Source organism: Pan troglodytes, chromosome 9 (genome assembly GCF_028858775.2).
Source record: "Pan troglodytes isolate AG18354 chromosome 9, NHGRI_mPanTro3-v2.0_pri, whole genome shotgun sequence".
Classification (NCBI taxonomy): domain Eukaryota; kingdom Metazoa; phylum Chordata; class Mammalia; order Primates; family Hominidae; genus Pan; species Pan troglodytes.
The window spans coordinates 45,543,441-45,557,661 of NC_072407.2; the positions used below are offsets into that span (position 1 = coordinate 45,543,441).

At 37.5% G+C, this 14,221-nt stretch overlaps 2 long non-coding RNA genes across 3 annotated transcripts in view; one reads left to right on the forward strand and one right to left on the reverse strand.

The window, feature by feature from the left end:
- The window catches only part of LOC104008470 (uncharacterized), a 126,550-nt gene that overhangs the window by 62,405 nt on the left and 49,924 nt on the right, over positions 1 to 14,221 (forward strand). The gene's annotated exons all lie outside the window — the stretch shown is intronic.
- The window catches only part of LOC107967069 (uncharacterized), a 201,707-nt gene continuing 192,842 nt past the window's right edge, over positions 5,357 to 14,221 (reverse strand). The window contains exons 5-6 of the long non-coding RNA XR_010147535.1: positions 13,084 to 13,246; positions 5,357 to 10,027 (exon numbers count right to left, since the gene is read on the reverse strand). This is a non-coding gene — a long non-coding RNA (uncharacterized LOC107967069). The remainder of the gene's footprint in view (positions 10,028 to 13,083; positions 13,247 to 14,221) is intronic.

A 14,221-nucleotide genomic window follows, 5' to 3' on the forward strand; every position in this document is an offset into this window, starting at 1 on the left:
CCTCAAAGTACAAACAATAGCCACAGAAGTGAACATCAATTACTACTGAGAAAGGAGGAGACAGTTTACCTTCCATTAGGTAATTCTATTTTTCTCCTCACCTTCCCTCTTATTTTTTACACTACATGGGTAACACAAAAAGGAGGATGAACTTATAGAAGGTAGGAAAATAAATGAGATTTACATAGCCTTTCTCCATCCCAAGCCCTTGGCTAGAACCACAGGTCCAATCTACAGCTGGGTAAATAGACGAGCTTCAGGTAACACTGGAGAAAAAAATGTTACAGTCTCCTAAACAGTGACCCAAATATACTGTTCTTTGTAAGTTACCCATCCGCAGCCAGGTGCGATGGCTCACGCCTGTAATCTCAGCACTTTGGAAGGCCGAGGCAGGTGGATGACCTTTTGGATTCATTCAATCTACAGTCATGGTAGTTGAAATGAGTCAGTTTTAATAACTATATGTGCCTGTAATGTTATGATATTGGGAAAAGATTTGTCATTAAGAGGCACACCGTGCAACAAGAAAAAGAATTTGACAGAGCCGTTAGTGGCAGCTCTGCATTTTTTTTCCTTTACAAAATCTAACAAGTTATGAGATCAAATAAAACAAAAGCAGTTTCAGAGGTCAAAATCAGTGTTTTGCATATCAAATATAGATGACTGAAAATTACAAGGTCTTTTTCCTTAGAAGAGCACTGAAGAGAAGAATAAGAGGAGAAGGAGGAGGAAGGAATTGGAAATTATTGAGTGTGTAGTATTCCCGCTGTAATAGTATGCAATTTATCATGGAATACAATGATTTCAATTCTTGAAGTAGAAGGTAACAAGCTTGTATAGAATAAGAGGAATAAGAGAGGATTAAGAGAGGGATGAGGTTTGGAGTAGACAGTTCTCTACTATAATCTGAGATAGTTCAAGACATGATTGGCTATTAGGTAGATCAATATTAAAATATTCACAAATATTAAAATGTTCACAAACAGTTGTTTTATATACATTTGAAGTGGATTCAATCGTATCTCTGAAAAAGTGTCACTCTCACTTTTACATCTATTACAATATGTTATCTCTAGAGTTAAAGAGAAAGGACTGGTAGTGTTACACCTTGCTTGCCAAGGAGTGCTAGGGACCCTCGCGGGAGTGGGCCACTCAGGTAAACACCATCCATCATGGATTTCTCCACAGGAGAGAGTTGAGAACTGCTGCCATAGGTAACCAGCCTCTCACTCTACCACACCCCACACCAGGGCTTGGTCAGTCTGCAATACATAACATTTAGGAACGTTAGACCGCAGAGTGGGAATGGATTAGTGTAGGCTCCCTACAGAAGGCATTTTCCTCCAGTTACTTAGATAGTTCTAGTCAATGGCTTCTCAAACAAGATTGCGACTAATTTGTAAAAGTCAGATATGCAATAATACTATATAACAAATCACCCCAAATCTCAGTGACTCATGATAACAAGCATTTTATTCACTCTTTCAAAAAACTGCAAGTTGATTGAGATGTTTTTGCTTCAGTCTGCAGGTGAGTTTGTGCACAGTGAGACTCTATCATAAAGTACAGTGGTTTGATAAGTAATAGGGAGTCTGCCCTGTGGTACGTGATTGAGAGGAAAACTTAGGATAACTTGGCATAGAAGAACTAATGAATTGGAAGCTGCATGGGTAAAATGAGGCTTGTACAATGCTTATTTATAGAGTTGAGATAAACTATATTCATTTAAAATCATAAATAGATTTCGTTTGTCAGCAGAATAAGAAAACAGCCATCCATGAAATATCAAGCACTTAGTTTCTCATTCAATTATTGATTCTGTCATGAAATATTGTACATGTATGTAGCCCAACACATATTGACTATAGAGAGGCCATGTAATATAGGGAAAAAATTGATATTGATGCTGAATGTAAAATTATTATGTGATACTGTATATGAATGTTATAGTAATTACATAAGTATTATATGATTGCATTCCTAATTATGGTCACAGAGATGCAAAAAAATATGAACAGTGAAGTAGGGTAGACCAGGCATTGAAGTTGGGTTTAAGCCTTTTTATTTCTGTAACTTGGGGAAAGATATTTAACCGAACTGAATCTCCCATCCTATATAATCATTGTTAAAATATTTGGGAGGCAAAGGAAAAAGAAAACCTTATTTTATTCCCTATCCCAAGCTTAAGACTGAAAGATAAAAAATGTAATTTGGAAGGTAAAGATGAACATTTTGTAGTGACACAGTGGACTGGAGGAGGCAGCTTAAATAAGATGCTATAATTGACTTGTTAACATTTCACCCTGAATGAGACAAATTTGCCTGCCCAGTCATGTACAACAACTTTAGGACTCCCCTAATATCAGTCACTGCTCCTCTGGCGATTCTCCTGAGACCATTAATAGACAGCAATTTTCACCCCACCTGCCATTAGAAAGCTCAAAAATATTTCAGAACAGCATATTACTTAACTCTAAGTCTCTGCTTGCACCCTAGGCTGAAAATTAACACTTGGTTCTATTTCCCATCTCAAAACGTGCAGTTAGGTTGTCCAATACATCTTTGATCAGAGGTTAGGTGATGACTTTAAGTGACAGCATAAATGAATTCAAGTAATACAATTTCAGCAAACTAAAAATTTCCGTTAAATTGAATATAACCTTCTTCCCCTTATCAAACTTCTAGGGAAGATTTCTTAAAAATACAAAAAGCTATGTGGTAAGATCCAAGTAAATTCAACCCCACATGTCACATTATCCTTTCCAGTTTCTATTTTCTATTTCTATCTTTCACACTCACTCAAATTTCTTGATAGAAGGATGGTTCTTCCAGGGTGGTAACCTAGGCTTTTTTACTGCGTGGGTTCAAATCCCTTAAAACCTCTAAAATGAAGTGAATTAGACTCCAAGTCTCTTATGCAATTTAAATTTTTTAACTTGCCAATAAAAAAATTAAAGATATTAGAAGGTGGCAAATGTAGTACATAGTATTATAAGAAGATATTATATAAGGTTGCCAGAGAAACACTAGACATCCAGTTAAATTTGAATTTGAAGTACAGGACACCGAGATAAATATCAATGTTTAATATAAATATATCTTATGCAATATTTGATACAGATATATAATAAAAATATTCATTATTTATCTGAAATTCAAATTTAACTGAGTGTTGCATATTTTTGTTTGCAAAATCTGGCAACTCTACCTGTGTCCCTTCACTCATATTCCCCAAATGTCAGTATTTTACCATACTTGATTTATCATTATTTTCCCTTTACTATGGTTTGAATAAGTCCCCTAAAAGTTCATATGTTGGAAACTTATATCCCCAGTGCAACAGTATTGGGAGGTGGGACCTAAAAGAGGTGATTGAGTCACAAGGGCTCTGCCCTCATGAATGGATTAATGTCATTATCAAGGGAGAGAGTTAGTTATCTAGAGAGTGGGTTATTATAAAGCAAAGCTAGCTCCTAGTGCTTCTGTCTGTCACAAACACATGCTTCTTCTTTTTGTCTTCCACCATGGGATGGCACCAGCCAGATTCAAGAACTATGCACTTGGACTCCACAGTCTCCTAAACAGTGAGCCAAATAAACTGTTCTTTGTAAATTACCCATTCCCAGCCAGGTGCGGTGGCTCACGCCTGTAATCTCAGCACTTTGGAAGGCCAAGGCAGGTGGATAACCTGAGGTCAGGAGGAGACCAGACTGGCCAACATGGCGAAACGCTGTCTCTACTGAAAGTACAAAAAATTAGCTGGGCATGGTGGCGGGCACCTGTAATCCCAGCTACTCGGAAAGCTGAGGCAGGAGAATCGCTTGAACCCAGAAGGCAGAGGTTGCAGTGAGCTGAGACTGTGCCATTGCACTCCAGCCTGGGCAACAAGAGCAAAACTCTGCCTCAAAAAAAAAAAAAAAAATACCCATTTTGTGGTATTCTGTAATAGCAACAAAAAGGGTATGAAGATACTGTCTCAGAAAAATAAAAAATGAGTATAAGTAAATGTAATGTAAACATTAAGTAAACACAATGTCTCTTTACCTTGTATAAAAAAGACATTCTCTTACATAACCATAGTATAATTTTCACAAACAGGAAATTCATATTGATACAATCATATTATTTAATCTATGGCCCCTTTTTAGACTTCCTCACCAAAATACTTTTTCCCAGATTAGATTCAGGGTCACATATTTTGTTGAGATGCCAAGTTTCTTTTTGTCCCCTTCAGCCTGGCAGTGTCTCACGTTTCCTTTGGCTTTCATGACCTTAGCAGTTTTAAAGATTATGGGCTGAATGGTATTCCATGGTGTATATGTACCACATTTTCTTTATCTAGTCTATCATTGATAGGCATTTAGGTGAATGTCATCTCTTTGCTATTGTGATTAGAGCTGCAATGGACGTAAGTGGCATGTATCCTTATGGTAGAATGATTTACATTTGTTTGGGTATATACCCAATAATGAGATTGCTGGGTCAAATGGTAATTCTGTTTTACATTCAGATATGGCCACACTGCTTTCCACAGTCACGGAACTAATTTACATTCTTGCCAGCAACATGTAAGTGTTCCTTTTTCTCCACAATCTCACCAGCATCTGTTATTTTTTGACTTTTTAATAGTAGCCATTCTGATTGGTGTTTGATGGTATCTCATTGTGGTTTTGATTTGCATTTCTCTAGTGATCAGTGATGTTGAGCTTTTTTTCATGATTGTTGGCTACATATATGTGTCCTTTTGAAAAGTGTCTGTTTGCCCACTTTCTTATGGGGTTGTTTGTTTTTTCTTGTAAACTTGTATAATTTCCATATAGATGCTTCATATTAGACCCATATACACAATGGAATACTGTGCAATCATAAAAAAGAATGAGACCATGTCCTTTGCAGGGACATAGATGGAGCTGGAGGCCACCATCCTTAACAAACTAATACAGGAACAGATAACCAATACTGCATGTTTTCACTTATAAGTAGGAGCCGAAGGATGGGAACACGTGGACATATAGAGGGGAACAATGCACAATGGGGCCTTTAAGAGGGCAGAGGTTGGGAGGAGGGAGAGAATCAGGAAATATAATTAATGGGTACTAGGCTGAATACCTGGGTGATGAAATAATCTGTACAAAAGCCTTCATGACACAAGTTTACCTATGTAACAAACCTGCACTTGCATCCCTGAACTTAAAAAAAGAAAAGATTATGGGCCAGTGATTTAGTAAACTCCTCCCTGATTTAGGTTTGCCTGATGTTTCCACATGGTTATATTAAAATAACACATTTTTGGCAAGAATCCTACAAAAATGATGTTCTATCTTTCTCAGTGCATCATATCGGGATACCTCACTTTTTAATAATAATGGGAATGATAATAGAAAACACAAGTTTATCACAGCACCAGAATGATCTCTATCATATTTAGAAACATAAACAAATACTCATCCCCTAGTAAAGCTCTCCAGGGACAATGATATTGTCATGACCCAAACATTTATATAATCTAAACTCACCTTTTGCCAAAGATCAAGCAGAGATTCCATTCCACCTGAGGCAAGTTGGGTAGATGAAGTGAACCTTGGTTTCTCTAGGGTGCTGGTCGGCCTATGGCATTTATTCCTGACATGTGAATTTAAACTTAGTTTGTAGAAACTTCTATTCAAGAGATTAATTGGGCCAGGCATGGTGGGTCACACTTGTAATTGCAGCATTTGGGGAGGCAGAGGTGGGAGGATCACTGGAGCCCAGGAGTTTGAGGCTGCAAAAAGCCATGATTGGGCCACTGCACTCCAGTCTGGGTGACAGAGAATAGATCTTATCTCAAAAAATAAATAAACAAAAATTTTTAAAAATTGAATACAGCATGAGCAAGTAAAATGATTAATTACAGTTTTACATGAGCTCTATAACAAAACACACACACACACAAAATAGCCGTCTACCTATACACAGTGTTCACTATTTCCTTACTCATTTAAAGACATTCACAATTGCCTGATCTTCTTTGAGTTGCCTTTCTTTCTTGTCCAGGACATTCCAGATTCTGTATTTCCTTTTTTCTGGAAGCCTGAGTTTTTGACACCAAATTAGAACAGAGTATGGGCTATACCTGCTGACACAGTCTCCACTATTGCTTGTAAGCAGGCATTTTTAGTCTGGTGCTAAAGTGTTACTGCCACTATCTCCTGCTAAGGCATTGCCTCAGCTTATAAAGCCTCCCTCCCAGGAAAGTTTCCACTTTATTCTCACATTAGAGCTTCCTAAAGGATCACCCTCAACAGATTCTGTTGATGCTTCTAATATTTATACCCCTGGTGACATCATGAAAGTGAATACCTTTGTCATGTTTTATTTTTTAGTACCTTGACCTTCTTCAACTTTTAAATGTCCTGGCCCTGAATAACTTATGCTGCATCAATGGTTGCTGGGACATGTCCAATATTTGTCCACAGTAGTGGGATATGGGTATGTTCTAGTGGTTTTTTTTCCCTCTGGTAGTCTTCTGTCATTTTCTATAACTTCAGTGAAGATTCTCACATTCTATCCTTCCTTCTTCTTTCTCTCCCACATATAGAGCTGGTAGTGATGGCTGGATTGGAGGGTCTTTCTTCCTTCTTGATTTTATTTGGCTTTCTGGCCCTCATTTTAAAATTATTTGTATTTGTTAGTAACTGATTTCTTTAGCTTTAACTTGTGTCCTGTTTTATCCTCTTTTTTTTTTTTTTTTTTTTTTTTGAGGGTAGGGGAGAGTGTTTCACTCTGTTGCCCGGGCTAGAGTGCAGTGGCACAATCTCAGCTCACTGCAACCTCTGCCTCCCAGGTTCAAGCAATTCTCATGCCTCAGCCTCCTGAGTAGCTTGGATTACAGGCATGCACAACTACTCCCAGCTAATTTTTGTATTTTAGTAGAGATGGGGTTTCACCATGTTGGCCAGGCTGGTTTTGAACTCCTGGCCTCAATCCACCCACCTCAGACTCACAAAGTGCTGGGATTACAGTCTTGAGCCACCAAGCCCTGCTATCTTATCCTCTATTTTGAAGAGATGAGATATTGATAATTTGAGGTCTGCCAAAAGAATTTACTGTTTTAAAAAAAATGACTCCAAATTCAACTTTCTGAGTAGGAAAAACTCAGATAGGAAATCATTCTCCTTGGATGAAAACAACATCAAATAATCTAGATTTAACATGGCCAATTCCTGTCCAGTCTGGCTCTCATTTAGTATATCTCACTCTTTGGCATTTCTATAGAGTTCCAACTCCATAAATTTCTTAAACTTATTTCTTCAGTATGCAAAAAAAATCTTCATTTTTTCTTCTGATAACTATATCAACTTGGTTGTCACCTATAGAACTTGAAATCACCTATAATGATCATCCTGTTATTTCACTCTCAAATCCCACAATTTTCTTCCTTTTTTTTTTTTTTTTTTTTCTGAGACAGAGTCTCGCTCTGTCACCCAGGCTGGAGTGGTGGCACAGTCTCGGCTCACTGCAACCTCTGCCTCCCAGGTTCCAGTGATTCTCCTGACTCAGCCTCCTGAGTAGCTGGAATTACAGGTGTGTGCCATCACACCTGGCTAATTTTTGTGTTTTTAATAGAGATGAGGTTTTGCCATTTTGGCCATGCTGGTTTCGAACTCCTGACCTCAGGTAATCCGCCTGCCTCGGCCTCCCAAAATGGTGGGATTACAGGCATGAGCCACCATGCCCGGCCCCTTTTTTTCAATTCCTTTTAACTATTCTTCAAAGAATGGTTACAATGGCTGTTATTGTAGCTTCTATCTACAACTTTGAGAGGATCCCTCTGAATGTTTTATCTAGAACTTCTTGGGGAGCCATTTCTGTCTCTCATTGAGATATTGTCCCTCTTGAGCTGTTAGATTTAGTTTGATCATATCCATCCTTTCTTATCTAATGACAAATATGGCCACACTTTTTCTAGTCTTCCTTTTAAAAGCAATTCAATCTAGGTGCATCTCTTTGCCCTTTCAAATGTGTCTAGTCTGGCCTCCAAGATCTAATATGCTGTGTATATCTCTATTTAGTCTACTTGTTAATATTTCTCCTAATGAAATGTCTTTTTTTCAGCTTAATTACATCACATGTTTTTGTTTTTGTCTTATTATCCAATTGTTTTGATTTTGGTGCTTAGAGTGACATTTAGATGTCTTTCCTTGCTGATCTAGTTTCTTCTTAATTTCCTGAGCAAAACCAAGTTTTCGAGAGACCTTTCCAACGACAGGCCTTTCCAACCTTTATTAGTTGATTAGACATTGGATTTGGAATAAAAATATAGCTGCTTTTTAGGTTCAAACCGAAAACTCCAGTAGCCTGTCTAGGACTCTGATATTTTAGCTCATATTCAAAGACTATTCAACTAAACTCTTTGGAGCCAATTTGAAACTATTTGGTGAGGACTTAATCCTTGATTTATGACAAACCTCAGGAATCAAAGAGCTTAGCCCCACTCCAGTCCTTTTCATTGGCTCTAAGTGCTATACAAAATAGAAAGAAACAGCACTTGTGACATGGGATCTAGATTTGCCTACCATGCCTGGCAGGAACAACACACTGGTGCTTTGTGGAAGCCAGCTTCCTTTTTTAGTATCTTATTCCAGCCTGCAGACACAGCCACCACAACAAATATTGTTCAGTCTTTCTTCATACTGAGGCCAAACCAGGAGATCTATACATTAAAATTCTGCCAGTCTGAAATTGTTTTGACAAATAGTGAAAGTCTTGCTCATCTCCTCATTCCAATCTTGAACTTCAGTTGCTAAGATAAAACCTGTTCCTGTGCAAGTCCATTAGTGTAACCTACAGCAGCTTATTCTTCAATGCTTTGCTGCTTCTCACTAAGGACCAGGAAGCCTAGTTTCCCAATAAAACTATCTCTGCATCTATAAAACCTGGACACAATTAGTAGCCGTTAGTTCTCAGAGTGGGTGGTCTCATACCATCTATGCCTAAGGCCTAAAACTAAAACCACCAATGTAGGTCATATCTGTCATCTTGAAAAATCTGTGCTGTGTTGCTACCAAAATGCCAGTTTCTCGAGGCTGCAGACTAAGGTCCAAGTTGGTGAGTTTTCATTTCTTTCCTCCTGAGTTGGGATTGATTGAGAGTTAGGACAGCTAGAACGATGCTAAAATGTGAAAAATGCCAGCTGTATGACTGTTAAAGCTGAATAGAGGTATGCTTAGATATGTAGACACAGTGAACTTTCTCATGCTTCAACCTAAAGTTTTGAGCCTAACCTACTTGTCCTTAGCACCAGAGGATAGCCTCCCGCTTTTCTAAAAGGCAGATCCCACTGAAGTGCGTTGACTTCCAAGATGAACACCTTCTCAGAAGAGAAGCAGATACAAAGGGAAGAGCCAGTGGAGGCTAAACGAAGCTTGCTTAGTTCTTGCTCCAAATTCACCGATCAGATAAGTTGCATCTTCTTTAGGGAAGAACTGGGGAGTAGGAGGAAGTAAAGAGGGGCCAGGAATATTCTCACAATGTTCTCTCCTATGGCATGTATCTCTCACATGTATAGAAACCAGTCTTTGGGAAATACAACTTTTTTCCTCCAACAAACATCTCTTAATATTGTGACAGTAAAATGAAAAATATTAACAGGGAATAATTTTTCCCCTTGTAATTCCCCTTCCCAATTTTGGGCCTGTTTTCAAGGTAAGTAAAGTAAAACCACCAGTTTCTGCACTTATTCTTCCCCTCCTGAAGATTAGTCAGACTCCTGGTTGCTGAGTGTTTAGGAACAAACTGGATTTAAAGCTAAGCTTCAAGAATTGGCTGGGATTCTTCCTTTCTCTACCTTTGTCTGACTGTTCTACATTCTCATTCTCCTCTCCTCCATGGAATGGGCTCTTAGTTTGAAGTGAGTTCCATTTTGTTGGAGTGTAATTGTAGGTACCGTTGGCTGCATCTAAATCACATTCTTTAACACTTGACTGGCCGTGAAGGTGGTATTTTCATCTTCATCTGTGATTTCCATGCATCTGTCTCTCAATTGCTGCTGAAGGTGAGGAAAAGAGGGGTTATAGTTTATCGGAACCCTTAAGCCTCAACAATAATAGAAAGAAAATATGTAGCATTGCTTGGCACAGGGCAGGCAATTAATACATCTGAGTTATCTCACATTTTAAGGTGAAACATCTACTATACAGATTCACAGGCCACTTTTTCTTCTAGAGCCCCCTAACATATGATTTAAAGATTACTCAACTCTATGAAAATCAAGGAATTTTCTACTCCTATTATATTTAATTTCTTCAGGCTAAAATAACACATAAATTATCTTCTGGCAAACTCCTTGAGTGTTCTTTTTCATAGCTCTCTGTACATCTACATAATCTGGGCCTAACTGATGATAAGCTTGGTGTCAACTCTCACCTCTCCAAACAGGCCTTGATGAAAGAGAACGAAGAATAACTGGACAGTATGGGTGCACTTAATTTCTGTGAGCCCAAAGGCAGTTAATGGAACCATGGACACACCAAACAAGGGGGATGTTTGTTATAAAATGGGTCAAATTTGTTTTCTATTATGAGTCTGCATTGTGTAAGCTGGGGCTGTTGTTACTTCTGTATTCTTTTTAGAAAGCTCCTCTTGTTCCTGCTGTGATGAAACAGGAATGTCTGGTTTTTTTCCTGAAAACAGATGGCCTTTCAGCCCAGAGATATAACACAATGTACATCTCAATTGCTGTTTTCCCAATATGCAGCCTCCATCCTTCCCTGGACAATCCCAGACCATTCTTTAATAACACCCTTCATGTATAAGATGAGTCATTGTATGGAAACTCTGCTTCTGAATACAGCTGAACAAGAGGAAATAGCTCTAAATTACACCAAATCTATGCAAGTTAGGCATTAGTAAGAACTCTCAAATAATAAAATGCTGTGGAACATGGATAAATGTTATAACAGTATAGGACTATCCAGGTTACTTTTAGAAGTGAAGAAAATTTTAGAAGTGAATTGAAGAAAATTTTAGAAATGAATTGAAGAAAATACAGAAGAAAATAACTGTATAGAGAGTGTTAGTCCTGAACGGGGCAACTATCTGGCCTATGTGTCTCCATCCCCCAGTTCCCTAATCATGATAGACTTCACTAATTGGTCTTGGAACTTCCGCTTTGCTCAGGCATGGCGACAGAATTACTCTCAATGTGTACTTCAATCAGACATTACCAATACATCAGAGTAGGCACATGAGATGAAAACTTTGTGCCTGCAGAGAGGTCTCTGAAGGCTCAGATATGGACACTGGCATTTAGTATTTTATTAACAAATATGCTTTCCTTCGATATAATAATGCACAGTTACAAAACTCCATTGTCCTTTTAGTATAAAGCATTCTAAGAAAGCTGAACTATTAATAATAAAGTTTTTAAAGATGTTAAACCCTAGGATCTCTGGACTAATGTAGTTACACATTATACCCTGGTTGGGGAAAGGGAAGAAGAAGAAAAGAAACAGGAGCAAAAAATAAAAATAAAAACCTTCAACAGATGGAAAAAGAATTTCTATATAATGCATAAAATATTCTCACCTTCTGCTCTTTTAAATATTTAGCAGAAAGGAGGTGCAACCCCTTTTGAAATGGATTTTAGAGAAAAATGCAAAGCAACAGATGAGAGGTGATTTCAATTAGACATACTAATCATTGATTATCATGACTAAGTATAAACTTAATAAAACTTAACAGAGAGAATGCAAAATTCACTGACATAATTTTAGGAGATATCCTAGTTTAAATTGGCACTATTCTAGAGAGAATACTGGAATGGGTACATTGACTTTCTAGTTTTATTCTCTTCCAAAGTAATCACAAACTAAACAGGATTCAAGGCATCATATAGCCAAACAACAGTTGCTTGCAAGTTAGCTCACTTCTTTCATCCCTGACAAGTTCTAAGATTATAAGCCACTGGAATACAGAGGTCCTAGTTAAAGTAATCAGAAAACATAAATCTAAAGATTTTCTTACATGGAACACACGGGTCAAGGAGGCATGAAACAAAGTGGCCAGCCTTCGTGTTATTATTGTCCCATAGCTTCAAAGCTGAAACACCTGTGAAAAAAATGGTGAATGAAGAAAAATATTGATGTGCAATTTTTTGCATAGATTAGTGAAACAGACCTAAAGACTGACCACATTTAAGGTACATAAACCATTGTATTACATTCCTACACATTTTGTCCTATGTTTTAGTTTCTATTACAAAAACCTGTATTCATGCTTACACATGCATGTAGCTCTCTGTAGTTTTCTAATAGCATCACATATTGTAAGTCCCATGAGTTTTGAGTCACAAAAACATGGTTTGGAGGCCAATTTTGTCACATTTTTGGTGTGTGATTTTTGGAAAATTAACTAAGTTTTATGTATCTTACTCAGAAGTTTTTTATGACAATTATATTCCACACTCTTATGAAAATGCTTAGTGGATTAATTAAGTAGTGATTTAAGAAAATTATTTCCACTGCTGTATTGTAAAAAAAAAAAATTAAAAATCCAGATCAAGTAGATTGACTCAATTTCATTGGTAGTTTTTATTTATTTTTTTTATACAGTTACCAAATCAGTGAGTGGCTATCCATAACTCAAAGTTTCAGCTGGTGACAGCCACTGGCAGTTAAGATCATCTCTACAAAAAGAAAAAAAAAAAAGACACTGTGATGACTTTCAGATTGACCTTGGGTAAGGCAATAAGTAATTTATTTGCCAGTACCTGTTAATGGTATTAGCAGTGCATCACAGTGAATGAGAGCAGAGATTAGGAAGCTAGAGAGCCTGAGTTCAAATCTCAGCTCTCCCACTTACTAGATATACAACTTTGAACGATTTACTTAACTGCTCTGTGAAATAAATTTCTTATATGCAAAATGGAAGAAATTATAAATTTCTGCCTTTTAGGGATGTTCTGAGGAATAAATAATGAATGAAAGTCCTCAGGGCTTGTCTGACATGAAGTTAACACCATGTTAGCTTCTAATATTAGGTCTACCTAGTTGGTTTATCTGAGCATATAAAATTCATTCAGGGTAAATACAGTCCCTTCCTTACCATAAAATGTGCTGTACAATTCCCTGGCAATGGATGTACTCAGTAGATTATGACGAGTAGAAGGTTAAGTTCCCTGTTATTTATTTTCATATAAATAGGAATATCTGTATTCGAGGCAGACATAACACTTTTTCTTCTCCAAAGAAGAGGCCAAATTTCTGTGCTTTGATAGAAAAAGAAGAGAAAGAGATTGAAATTCTGGCAAATGAACCTGGAATGTAAATCCTTATCTCTTACTTAATTACATTATTCATAGGTATGTAGATGTGATCTTGCTTTCCTATTGCCTGACCACACAGTCTCAGCCTCTCAGTCTCTTTCTGACTCTTCCCACAGTCATGAATAGCATATTTTGTTGCAGCTGCACCCATATAAAAGGAATTTCATCCTGATTAGATATTGAACAATAAGGTGGTCAGACCTACATGCCAGTGACAGAGGACTGAGTCAGTAGAAAATCTCAGCAACAAGGAATTGTCCCCAGAAGGCTCTCCATTCCAAAAACTGACAGAGACATTTGTAAACCTGCCCAAAGATTATAAACTGAGAACCCAAAGAAATTACTGTAAGTTGAATATACAAATATAATCATTAATATATAACAATGATTTATATCATTAAGAAACTCAGGAAGCTAAGTTTGTTATAAATAATACTGAGTTTCTGAGACCTGCTTTTGCCATGAGACAGAAAAAATTGAGCTCACTGCTCATTGGTCAAACAAGTATAAAATAAATTACTGAAACCTGAGGATTTCAGGTGATAGGTTATGCAAAATGAGGACTTGTGACTAAGCACAATTGCGTTTTCCCTCCCCAAAGTGCTTGGCAATCCTGACCTATAAATCTCTCTAATAGCCCCTGGAGGGAGATTGTGGCATTATCCCATTTTATGGGTCAGGATTCTATAAAATGCAGGCCTGTGAATCTGCCCAAGGCTAGAGAAAAATTTGTTTCAGAGTTTTTCATAAGGCTTAAGCGGTTGTGCTGAAGTAGAAAGAAAGGTGGACTTGGAGCCTGTTTATGTTACAAACTTGGTTAAATCTCTTAATTCAGTTTTAGCCCCAGTTTCTTCAACTGATAAATAGTTTGTGTATTTTAATCCTGTCTCCAAGGTAATGCTTCACCATTGAGAACAG